Raw genomic sequence first — 11,254 nt, forward strand, 5'->3', positions numbered from 1 at the left:
ATTTCCTAGCATTTACATTTTCTTGTTGTGAATATTCTTTATTTTATATTCTCTGTACTTTATCGTAAATTATTTTGCCTATCAGTCCCCGAAAACAGTTTAGTATTTCCAGAATCTCACTTCCTAAGCTAATTTACGAGATTTTCCTTTTCTCCATTAAGCCTGTTTTATTTTTATTGCTGATATCTTAAAACAAAATAAACAAATAATTGAAACATGGGGAGGGTATTGTAGGGAAAAGCATTTAGTAGTCATTTAATTAATCCAGGAATTCGGAAATGTTGGCGGAGAGAAACTGTGGGGAATTATGAGGAAAAGAAGATATCCACAACTTCTAATAAACTTTTTAAAGAGTCTGTACAAAAAAAGTTTGTAATAAAAAAATGGTTCAAATGGCTCTGAGCAGTATGGGACTCAACTGCTGAGGTCATTAGTCCCCTAGAACTTAGAACTAGTTAAACCTAACTAACCTAAGGACATCACAAACATCCATGCCCGAGGCAGGATTCGAACCTGCGACCGTAGCGGTCTTGCGGTTCCAGACTGCAGCGCCTTTAACCGCACGGCCACTTCGGCCGGCAAAGTTTGTAATATTAGTTATAAATAGACACAAACAAAGGAGTCAGACAAGGGTTCAGCAATTCACCCAACATTTGTAACATTTATTTAGACAATGTAGTCGTGGAATGGAAGGATGATTGTAACGGGAGAATTAAGATTAACAGAAATTCATGCTTGAACTGCTTTTATATGCAGATGATACCACATCGGGTGCCAGACCTATGCAGATATGAAGAAGAAAGTTGACAAAAGAACGGAATGGCGTGCTGCTGCCAACCAACCTGTGGGTTGATAACCGAAGAAGAAGAAGAAGATACCACATTGAAGGTGGAGAATGAAGATGACCTACAAAGAAATATAAATTTATTAGGTAAGGTTCGGGAAGAGTGCCATCAGACGAGTTCAGAAAAGAAGACACATTCAGAGGATTTTAAAGGAAATAAATCCTGTAACGAAAAAAAATTGTGGTTTGTAATAGAATAATAGAACAGGTCAAATATTTTAAGTATTTATTGTGATGACACATCTGAGAACAACGAAGACAAAGCGAAGAAATTACAAAGCTTTAGAATGTATGTGGGACAATGAACAAATGCCTAAAAAATAAAAGGAAGAAAGAAGCAAGATTTGAATTTTATAAGACAATATCAAGAAGCAAAAGAGATTAGATTTCTAAGAGGAGTAAAGGGTTACCGGAGCCGACAGATTTCGAAATTTAGATATTAAGGAAGAACTCTATATATTTAACATCGTCAGTTAAGTATAAGAACGTGCAGAAAGTGGAACGAATATCTCGAAAGAATGAGCGGAGGAAGATTTAAGAAGATTTAACTCTGTTGAGAGAATAAGTCAAGAAAAGCCGAGGAAACAAAAGAAATTGTAATGGCTGAAGTTAATGACGATGATGATAGCTTATAACCTATTTTCGAGGCGCTATCCATTTCGTTCAGCTGATACTCCTCGATAATTTAAGAAATTAGAAGAGTGTGTTCTAGTACTGTACCCAACAGCGCCGGAAGTTTTTATCATTGCACAAAATGTACGGCAGCAGAAGCATGAAAGATCAGAAGATTACGGTGACTTCCAGAGGCATGCAGTTTATAGTTTCCAAAACAGAATTTCGAGACTTGTGAGTGAAAAGTGTGTAGGTAGTGGCGAAAATATTTACATAGGATATGAGTTGATAGAGGAGTGCCAAGACAGTCAACACAACAGTTAGAATATGTATGAGCTCCAGTGTTACAAGCATAATTCCTTCCTAGCTCCGATCTTTCGCTTTAATGAATAGAACTTACAATTCGGAAGTGGAAATTATCATTTTACTCTTTCTTTATTTCTCTATCTTAGTTGAGTTAATGTTTCGAACGTATTTGTACATTTTCAAACCATTACCTAAGTTATAAGTACATCATTAGTCAAAATAAAAGCACAAGTATTAAAGCATACAGTCTCTGCATCCATAGTGTCTTCAGTATGTTGAATTTAGTTCCCGATGTTTGTCTATGGCAGATTGTGAGCTCTTTCTTAATATGGGGAAGGCTGTATTTGCTTTCACACAAGTCAGTTGCCACTGCAGATTTATGATGTGCTTTAACACGTAGAGCTGCCATTATATCGAATGGCAAATGATCTGCCTGTCCTACCGTGGAAACGCACACATGTCAGCTTTACGTTTAAATGCACGTCATAAATCTGCAATAACAACACTGCAAACTTTGACAAAACTCAACATACCAGGGGCACTGTAAATATACAGACAACACATTATTTAATTCACTGGCATTTTGAAAGAACTGCAAGATAACGAATACGAGAGGTTACTTCATGTAGTCAGTAATTCTGGGGCGGAGATTGGATTAATAAATATTCGTTGCCATTTTTACAAGAGACCGAAAACTATTTTTGCGGTCAGCCAGAAAGTGATGGAGAACATACTGACCATAGTTTCCTGTCTGCAGGTCAGCGCTATTCTTGTACTCCCCGAAAGAAAATGTTCCTACTTGGTGTATACTCACCAGGATCAGGAATTATGACAACAAATAGAAGTTTTGAGTTCCAAACGATTAATGTATTCAATAATTGTTCACACGCACAAACATAATAATAATGTCTCTTTCAGGAACAGCATAATTAGCAGTTCAGAGGCGACCTCTGTGGGAAGTTCCAAGTAAAGTGGTCTATAGTCCTGACTTCTAATCATCAAAGTTAATTGCTCGCCACAAAAGTGGAAAACAGTTTCAGCATCTGTCACGCGGTTTTGCCAACATTACGGGCGGCACACCAACAGTTACTTCCGCGAACTTTAAGCGATCCAGGACGGTGTACAATCCTCGCGAGTTCAGTGCCTACTATTACCGAAAACATGTTTGGTAGTTGCCTAGCTCTGACGTCATGCGAAGCAGAGCGTATGCCGACGTTTGACTGATGCAGACAAATTGACAGTTTTTTTTTTCAGTGCCATAAACTTTACCAACAGCTGTACACTTTAAGATATTTTGTTTTATTTTGAAAGAAAGCAGTTTCGGCAATTCATTTTGCTACCTTGAGGCCCCATACGCTTTTTTCGAGTTAACGAACTTATCGTATAGCGCCGTAAATCTGGATATCGTGAATCCAAATCGTTGTCCAGCTGTTACGAAAGCGTATGAATCAGCTGGACAACGATTTGGATTCACGATATCCAGTTTCATGGCGCTATACGGTAAGTTCCTTGATTCGAAAAAAGCGTATGGGGCCTGAAGATGGCAAAATGAATTGCCGAAACTGGTTGCTGTCAAAATAAAATAAAATGTCTTAATGTTTACGGCTGTTGGTAAAGTTTATTGAATGGAAACGTACATTCCAGCCGATGTCCCCTGGCCGTAATGGACCAACAGAGATTGATTGACAGGTTGGTGCGAAGTGTCTCCTTCACTGCTTCTCTGGCTGCGTTAATGCATGGGGGCAGCGGACCGCCGAACGGAAAGTCTGCTATCAACCGCTGTAGGCACAGGTAGCAGCATCTAAACGGCCGCTACTTCGGACATGTATTAATTAATATCTCTGTCGTTTAATAATTAACAATCATCTTTTTTATATAATTAAATTTTATTATGCTTTAGTTACTGAAAAAGGTTTAGCACGACTGCATTTGAACTCTGCCGGCTGGAATTTTCAGTTTGGTACCGACAGTACATAACCTCTGAACTACCTGTTTAAGAGTCCTTGTATTGATTGTTATTTAGACCAAAGTCTTGAAACTTGGTGCAGCTGTAGTATTGAATGAATGTAATGAAGAACTTTAATTAGAACTTTGTATCATAAATACAAATGATACTTAATCTATTGCCATTAAGGACGTTTTTGTTCCAAATTTAGTTTTTAGTAAATTACTTGAAAACTATTAGAGTAAGCTCAATGGAGTGACATAGCTAATGTTTTAAAGCAAACTGAGGCTACAAATGAATCTTCATCTTTCTGAGTCTAATATTTAGCGCCATTAATTTTTGGTAAAAACGCCAATTTTGGCCGAAAAATTGCACAGATCGATTTGAGACTAGCAATTTTTTATTGTGACAAAAGTTTGGACAGTCTGAACAGTTTTCTGGCTTTCCTGCTCCGTTATTTAGGGCCACAAATTTTTCCTTAAAATAATACATTTAGCAAAACTTATTCATCTGATCATTCAAAGATTTAACAATTTTAATATTAGTACACTGAAGCATACAATGACGAAGTTTGGAAAAGCTATTTCAATTTTTAATTTCACTCTTTGATGCTGGTGCAATACTTCGTATGCTACACACAGGCGTGTTATGATGACGTGGCGGTGGTAGTAGTGAACAGTGTTTAAGTAGTGGCACACTCGCTTGGCTCTCTATCTCTCACAATGATACAGTTCTTGCTTTGCCGCCTAATGACTGTCTAGTTATACTAAATCCTAACAAGAAGTCATGAACACACTTTCCTTATCCCTCTGTTAGACATAAATCTAACTCTCATCTCTGTCTCATTCCACCTATCCTGGTCTCTCTCTCTCTCTCTCTCTCTCTCTCTCTCTCTCTCTATCTGTCTCCCTCTCTTTCTCTCTCCCTCTTTTTCTCTCACCCCCCCCCCCCTTCTCTCTCTCACTACCTCCCACGAACTCCCATATCACACTCACTGTCACTTTCCAGTAGATTTTTTTTTTCATTTCATTTACATGCAGAATGTAAAACCATATGATGCTATTTACTACGTTACAGTCTCAACAAGTAGAATTACACACTTAGCAACAGAAGCAGCAAGTTTTAAACAGCATTATAAGTCACTCTGTCTGTTAATAACCGCGTCAAATCTAGTGTTGAATATGTAAGAATGTACACTAAGTACTGCTAACTGTCATTCCTCTAAGCATTTTTTTTTACTTTGTTTCCTCAATCTATGTAACGAAAATAACTCAAAACTCCATCACATCGCTATAGCATAGATTAAATATACATAATTTGAATAACGTAGTAATGTCAGAAACATGTTAATTGTTCAAAATGTAAGTGCAAATGTGGAAGTTTTTTTACTAATGCAGAAGACGAATGTTATGTGGTCAAACACAGGTGATGTGTTACTGTATTTTGCTTTTCTTATTAACCCCAACTGAGATGGTTTTTTCGTAAAACTAATTGCTGCGCCGTTCGGTAACCATTAGGTGAAAAACTGAAGCAGTTGTAACACTCATTATAGCTATGCAGAAACTGAACATGGAGCTGAAGATCCGAATCGGGCTGGACAGTAGAAAAAAAGTTGTGACTGTCGACGGAATGTTATTAATAAACTGTAGCCCTAACGTGTGAGTTACAAAAGAATTTTTGAATTATTTAAGTACTTCAGAGCAAGGGAAAAGTGGAGAAAAAACTCCAGTGCCGCTTTTTTTTTTTAAAAAAAATCGTTTACTCAGATATTTATTAAAATCAACTTACATAAATATTAACACAATATGCTATGGTAACATAAGCTCTGAATTTCAATCTACGTTCTACTGTTGAGTGGTACTTAAGTAAATAAATTAGTGAAATCAAAGTGAACTAGAAATTAGAATATAAATGGAAAACTTGGTTTAGTTTAGAGAGTTACATACTCGCATTCAGCGGGCAGAACAGCAGAACAGAAGAGACAATGACCGTGAAGTCAGCAAGTTCCACATAAGCGGGCGCTGTCGATTCAGCCGTCAGGGCATCGCCCGACCGGCTCACGTGTTTCTCAGTTGTCGCAAAGGCCCTCGCCTACATTCCAAGAGCCAATGACCGACGTTAAGAAGATTCTTCGAGAAGCTTTTCAACGTGACGGAAGAGGCAATGACCGGCTCACGTGTTTCTCAGTCGTCACATGCGATCAGAGGCCCCCGCCTACATTCCAAGAGCCAATGACCGAGGTCAAGAAGATTCTTCGAGAAGCTTTTTAACGTGACAGAAGAGGCAATGGCCGTGAAGTCGTTCACCTCCAGTGAACTGAAGTGAATAAATACGCGAGACGCGGTGGGCCTGAAAGATGAAGACGGATGAAGACGGGGACGAAGACGAAGACGGAGACGGGGACGGAGACGAAGACGAGAGTCGAAGGAAGAAAAGAAGAGTAGCAGTAGTTTTCAGTTAGTTTCGGTGCTGAAGACCGTCATGCAAGAAGAGACTGCATCATGCACAGACGCACCAAGTCCGCCGCTGTAATGGAATAGCAAGCAGCAGCCGCGGCGCCAGAAGACAAAAGTTACAAGGTAGTTGAAGTCTGATTTTTACGTACCCGGCTGACTCGTGAGGACGGGAAGGAGACGGCCTCAACTCAGCAGTCACCTGTGAGCTGGGATGAAGACCTGACAGCCGAAGACTGGCAAGCGGGAGTCCGTGGTTCGAGTTCGGGACACTGGTCTTGCCCCGCCGCGCCGCTCCGCTGGTCGACGCACAACACACGCGGCCGCTTAGAGAAGAGAAACACTGGGACGCCACATCCAAGGTATCACCATCCGATGCACGACTTCGCTCGCAATAATTAAACGGGCCACCTCGCGCTGCGCGTCTCCAGTCAACTGGGCGAGACGGCGACACGAGATACATACTGCTAAGCGTAATCAGACGCCGCCGCCGCCGCCGCCGCCGCCGCTGCCGCTGCCGCTGCCGCAGCAGAAGACTTCACAAACGACACAGCTGCCGCTCTCCGAACCAGAACATCCCGTGAGATACAGTTGTACAAATCTTCAATAAAAGTTATCTTATGTAAAAATGATGTTTCATTCGACCTCATACCCGAGCCAAGGAAGAACCCACCCTGCCCACATGTTGTTAAGAGAGAAAAGTTAATTTATTTAATATTTTCACCCTGACAGAATGCTTTAGAATGCTCATCCTGACAATTGACAGCATCAAAGAGAAAACCCAGTTACAGTGAGTGACAGAAGTGTCACATTTAGTAACACAACTGTTACACTACTAAAGGTAAGTGCACTAAAAGTAATTTTTCAGCCACTGGTAGAAACAGGTGTAGCAGTTCTTGTTTTTGTTGAGGCGAAGGTACACATTACACTTTGTATAAGTAACAAATGTGCATCCCCCATATCCAGTATACTTGCAAAGATATTTTTTGGCGTTACACTTCAGCCAGTGGTCAGCGGAGTCACTTCGTATATCTTGTGATGGGAGAACAGCCCTGGCACACTTTTTTTTCTCGTCTCGTTTTGCTATTAAATTTCATTACTTGGGCTATCCCTCTGTCTTCCAGATCTTCCTCAGTTACAAAGATGTTGGTCAACTTCAGTCCTGAACTGTTCCTGATTCGTGGATTTCTCGGAAACTTTCGTCTTCGGTTGCACTTCCATACAAAGGATCCATGCATTTATGATCGAAAGATTAAGCAAATGGTAAAACTCCTTGGATTTCAGTGCTATGTAGTGACGACCTAGAAGACTGCCATCAAATTTACTTCCCCCCTGTATTTCGTGTACACAGTTACAACCTACAATTTCAGGACAGGCAACCTCTTTACATGTTTTTGAACGGTCTTAACAGCGCCTCACTTACTTTTCTGTCTGTTTACCTTTGAATGTTGATAGGACTGTCACACATTTGTTGCCCTTTCGTAGCAAAGAAGATATATAAATTCCATCCTGACGGGAAGCGAATTCTTGTGATGTACCTCTTGGCAGCTTGCTCAGCGGGGGATCGATGTGTAGTAGCTGTCAAACTAAACTTTATGACTGACATGTTTCGGAGTATCTCTTGCTATACTCACGACAACATTGGAGCTTGCACCCAGATGTGGTTCTGTAGGTAACGGAGAAGCTGGATCGTTCTCTTGGAAAGCGTAGATATCAAAACTCCTTATGTGGGAAAACTACAAATAATTTAAAACCCCATTTGTGAGGTTTGTTCTGAACATACTGCCTCAGATGACGTCTGATTTTCGTTGCACGCATTGGTTCATCAACTGAAAACGTCTCATCTACTGAAACTGACGAAAAGATACTCAACTATTGGTCTGATTTTATGAAATTCATCGGGACCAGTCTCACATTAAAGCATTCATTTACAGATGTCATTAAAATGTAGACTTGCTCGAATTTTTTCATATACTTCCACTCGCATTATGTTCTTCGCAAGATCATTTCCAATTATATCACTCGAAAACCCACGTATTTTAGTTTTTTGAGTGACAGACACCTGTGAACTGATTCCTATGTACTTCTCCACATCTCAATGACTTTCGACTTTCGTTGGATCTTTCTGGGAAACATACAACATACACTCAGTTTTTATTTTTGGAGCAGTTCATCTTTGAAGAAATATTCGAAAAACTTGTATGGTGCCTACAACTGTTTCATTTCATCACAATGATCTATGCATCCTTTAAATTTCTTTTTTTCCATTGTGAGGGAAAGGCTCTTTTTTTCTTTTCCATGAATTCCGGGTGGGTTTTTTGTTGCTCTGGCACGTTTAGATTGACTGTTCTTAGTGCGATTGTTCGTGGGCATAGTCAGTGGTTATGCGATAAAGGTGATCGATTGGCGGCGTAAGATGGCGAAAAACATGTTAATTCACAACCCTTTGTGATGTACTTGAAGACAAATGTGATAACTGTTTCTGTTTCATTTTCTTCTGCGAGATCACATTCAGAACCGGTGCCACCATGTCATTCATTCGGATTTACTGTAGGATCATCATGAGTGCAGCTGTCGTGATCGCCGAGTTCATCATCACTACCAGAAGGTAAGTCTAGTAGCTGTCTTACATCCTCTGCAGCAGGAGGTTTCTTCAAAATACCAATGTGGTTGAATAATCGATCCGGAACCGAAAAGTCAGTGTTAATAATAAACTTCCATAGTGAAACTTCCTGGCAGATTAAAACTGTGTGCCCGACCGAGACTCGAACTCGGGACCTTCGCCTTTCACGGGCAAGTGCTCTACCATCTGAGCTACCGAAGCTCGACTCACGCCCGGTCCTCACAACTCTACTTCTGCCAGTATCTCGTCTCCTACCTTCCAAACTTTACAGAAGCTCTCCTGCGAACCTTGCTCAGATGGTAGAGCACTTGCCGCGAAAGGCAAAGGTCCGAGTTCGAGTCTCGGTCGGGCACACAGTTTTAATCTGCCAGGAAGTTTCATATCAGCGCACACTCCGCTGCAGAGTGAAAATCTCATTCTGGAAACTTCCATAGCAACTGTACCTACCTAGAAAAGAACATCCAACACAGAAAAGTAGTCCATTATATGAGAATATTTACGAAGAAATCGTGATAAGGCAAAACGACCTAACTAGTGCTGTGTATCAGTATTCATGCGATTTTTCACATGGGCAACATACAAAAATTGTAGTGTAAAATCCCAATTTGAATGTTCTTCACAGCTTTTATTGTTGAATATGGTTCTACATACCTGAACTAGTTTGCGTCTCTTAACAAGGCAAACACTATGTGAAACTAGGCAAAACTCACAGTCGATAATTTTCCCTGCGCTCCAACAATAAGGTTACCATACGTTTCCAGTTCAGCCAACTACTACATTCCTAGTACCACAGATAACATCTAACAGTAAGAACTTCTTTACATCTGTGAAACTTGGGTTGAGAGGCCCCCACATGCCTTGCTCATACTGTGGCATCAAGCAGTCAGGCTTGCAAGATGAGTGGTCTGCCAAGCGAGTGGACTCATTCTTATTTATCGAGTAACGTGAACTCTAGTACTCACAATTAAGTTACAAGTTATTCTCCTGTTTGAATATTACGCAACGGAAACGGAAATCTGACTATTAGTAATTTACACAACTCTGACTGTTCACTACGCACTGGCAATACCACATTTTCTTTCTTATTTAACGGGTTTGACCCACACGTGGTCATCGCACTGAATACGAATGGCGCACACATTATAAATTCTGGGTATCATGACAACATACTATTCGAAGGAAAAGGTCACCAATCTTTTTCTTTTCACGATCTTATTTATTCCGATAAATTCTATAACCTAAACACACAAATTCTATAAGCTACAACAATAACACATAAGAAATTCCGCCCAGTGGGCATGGCTTTACATTGGTGATTCTCTATCTTATGGTCTCGTAATTATTTAACGCTACAGTGCACTTTCTGGATAGGATGGTGGCTCTTTTGCTATATCTCACACTTCGACTCTCACACCCATCATCACGAAAATTTCCTCCAGACCGAGCGGTACAACAAGGAACATGCATAACCCACTGCCTCTGAAACTATCTTGTTACTATCCCATGCCAACCACACATACTTAAATTTCATGAAATACATCACACTGGCAACATACAATACAAAGAATAGTCACAACGTTATAATCACATCACTTTCAGCTTTCCCACTTCAATTAGTATTTAGTCCGCCCCGGTAGCTGAGTGGTCAGCGTGACAGACTGTCAATCCTAAGGGCCCAGGTTCGATTCCCGGCTGGGTCGGAAAATTTCTCCGCTCAGGGACTGGGTGTTGTGTTGTCCTAATCATCATCATTTCATCCCCATCGACGCGCAGGTCGCCGAAGTGGCGTCAAATCGAAAGACTTGCACCCGGCGAACGGTCTACCCGACGGGAGGCCCTAGCCACACGACATTTCCATTTCCATCCCAGTTTCACACGACACTGCCCCACTTCGTAACCTTTCTTTCCTACTATGAACTCTGGAGGATATATGCACGTCTTCCTGTGCAATGCAAGCCAAGTGGCGTTGCTGGATAGATGGCTGACTCACCTTGCTTCTCTCTCAGAGTCACACGGAAACATAATACGCAAGGTAATATTAAGAACATATTCATCACACACGCGAGTCCTCAACTGATACCATGGACGAGTACTTCTCTTTAACCTTTGTCTCATACACAGATTGAGACTCACTCAGTACTCACCACGTGGAAGTACTCGTCTCTAATTTCAAGTCCTGCACACGCCATTTCTTAAATATTTCCAACTTATAGTACACACGCTAGTAATTCAGCTTAACTTAAGCAGTCGGAAGTATTTCAACTTATTGCTACACGTGGTTTCATTGTGATCGTTGGTCACTTCCGAAGATTACTACGATCCCCTTAATATTACCTGCCTGACATTTAATTCTCCCCACAAAAGTTCCTGAAATAGAGAAATTATTATTCCAAACTACTCTTAAGTATCTCACATGCATACCATGTCTCCACTCTTTTCTCTTTACGGAGCACACATAAGACAGGTCTTAC

The sequence above is a fragment of the Schistocerca americana genome, chromosome 1 (genome assembly GCF_021461395.2).
Source record: "Schistocerca americana isolate TAMUIC-IGC-003095 chromosome 1, iqSchAmer2.1, whole genome shotgun sequence".
Taxonomy (NCBI): domain Eukaryota; kingdom Metazoa; phylum Arthropoda; class Insecta; order Orthoptera; family Acrididae; genus Schistocerca; species Schistocerca americana.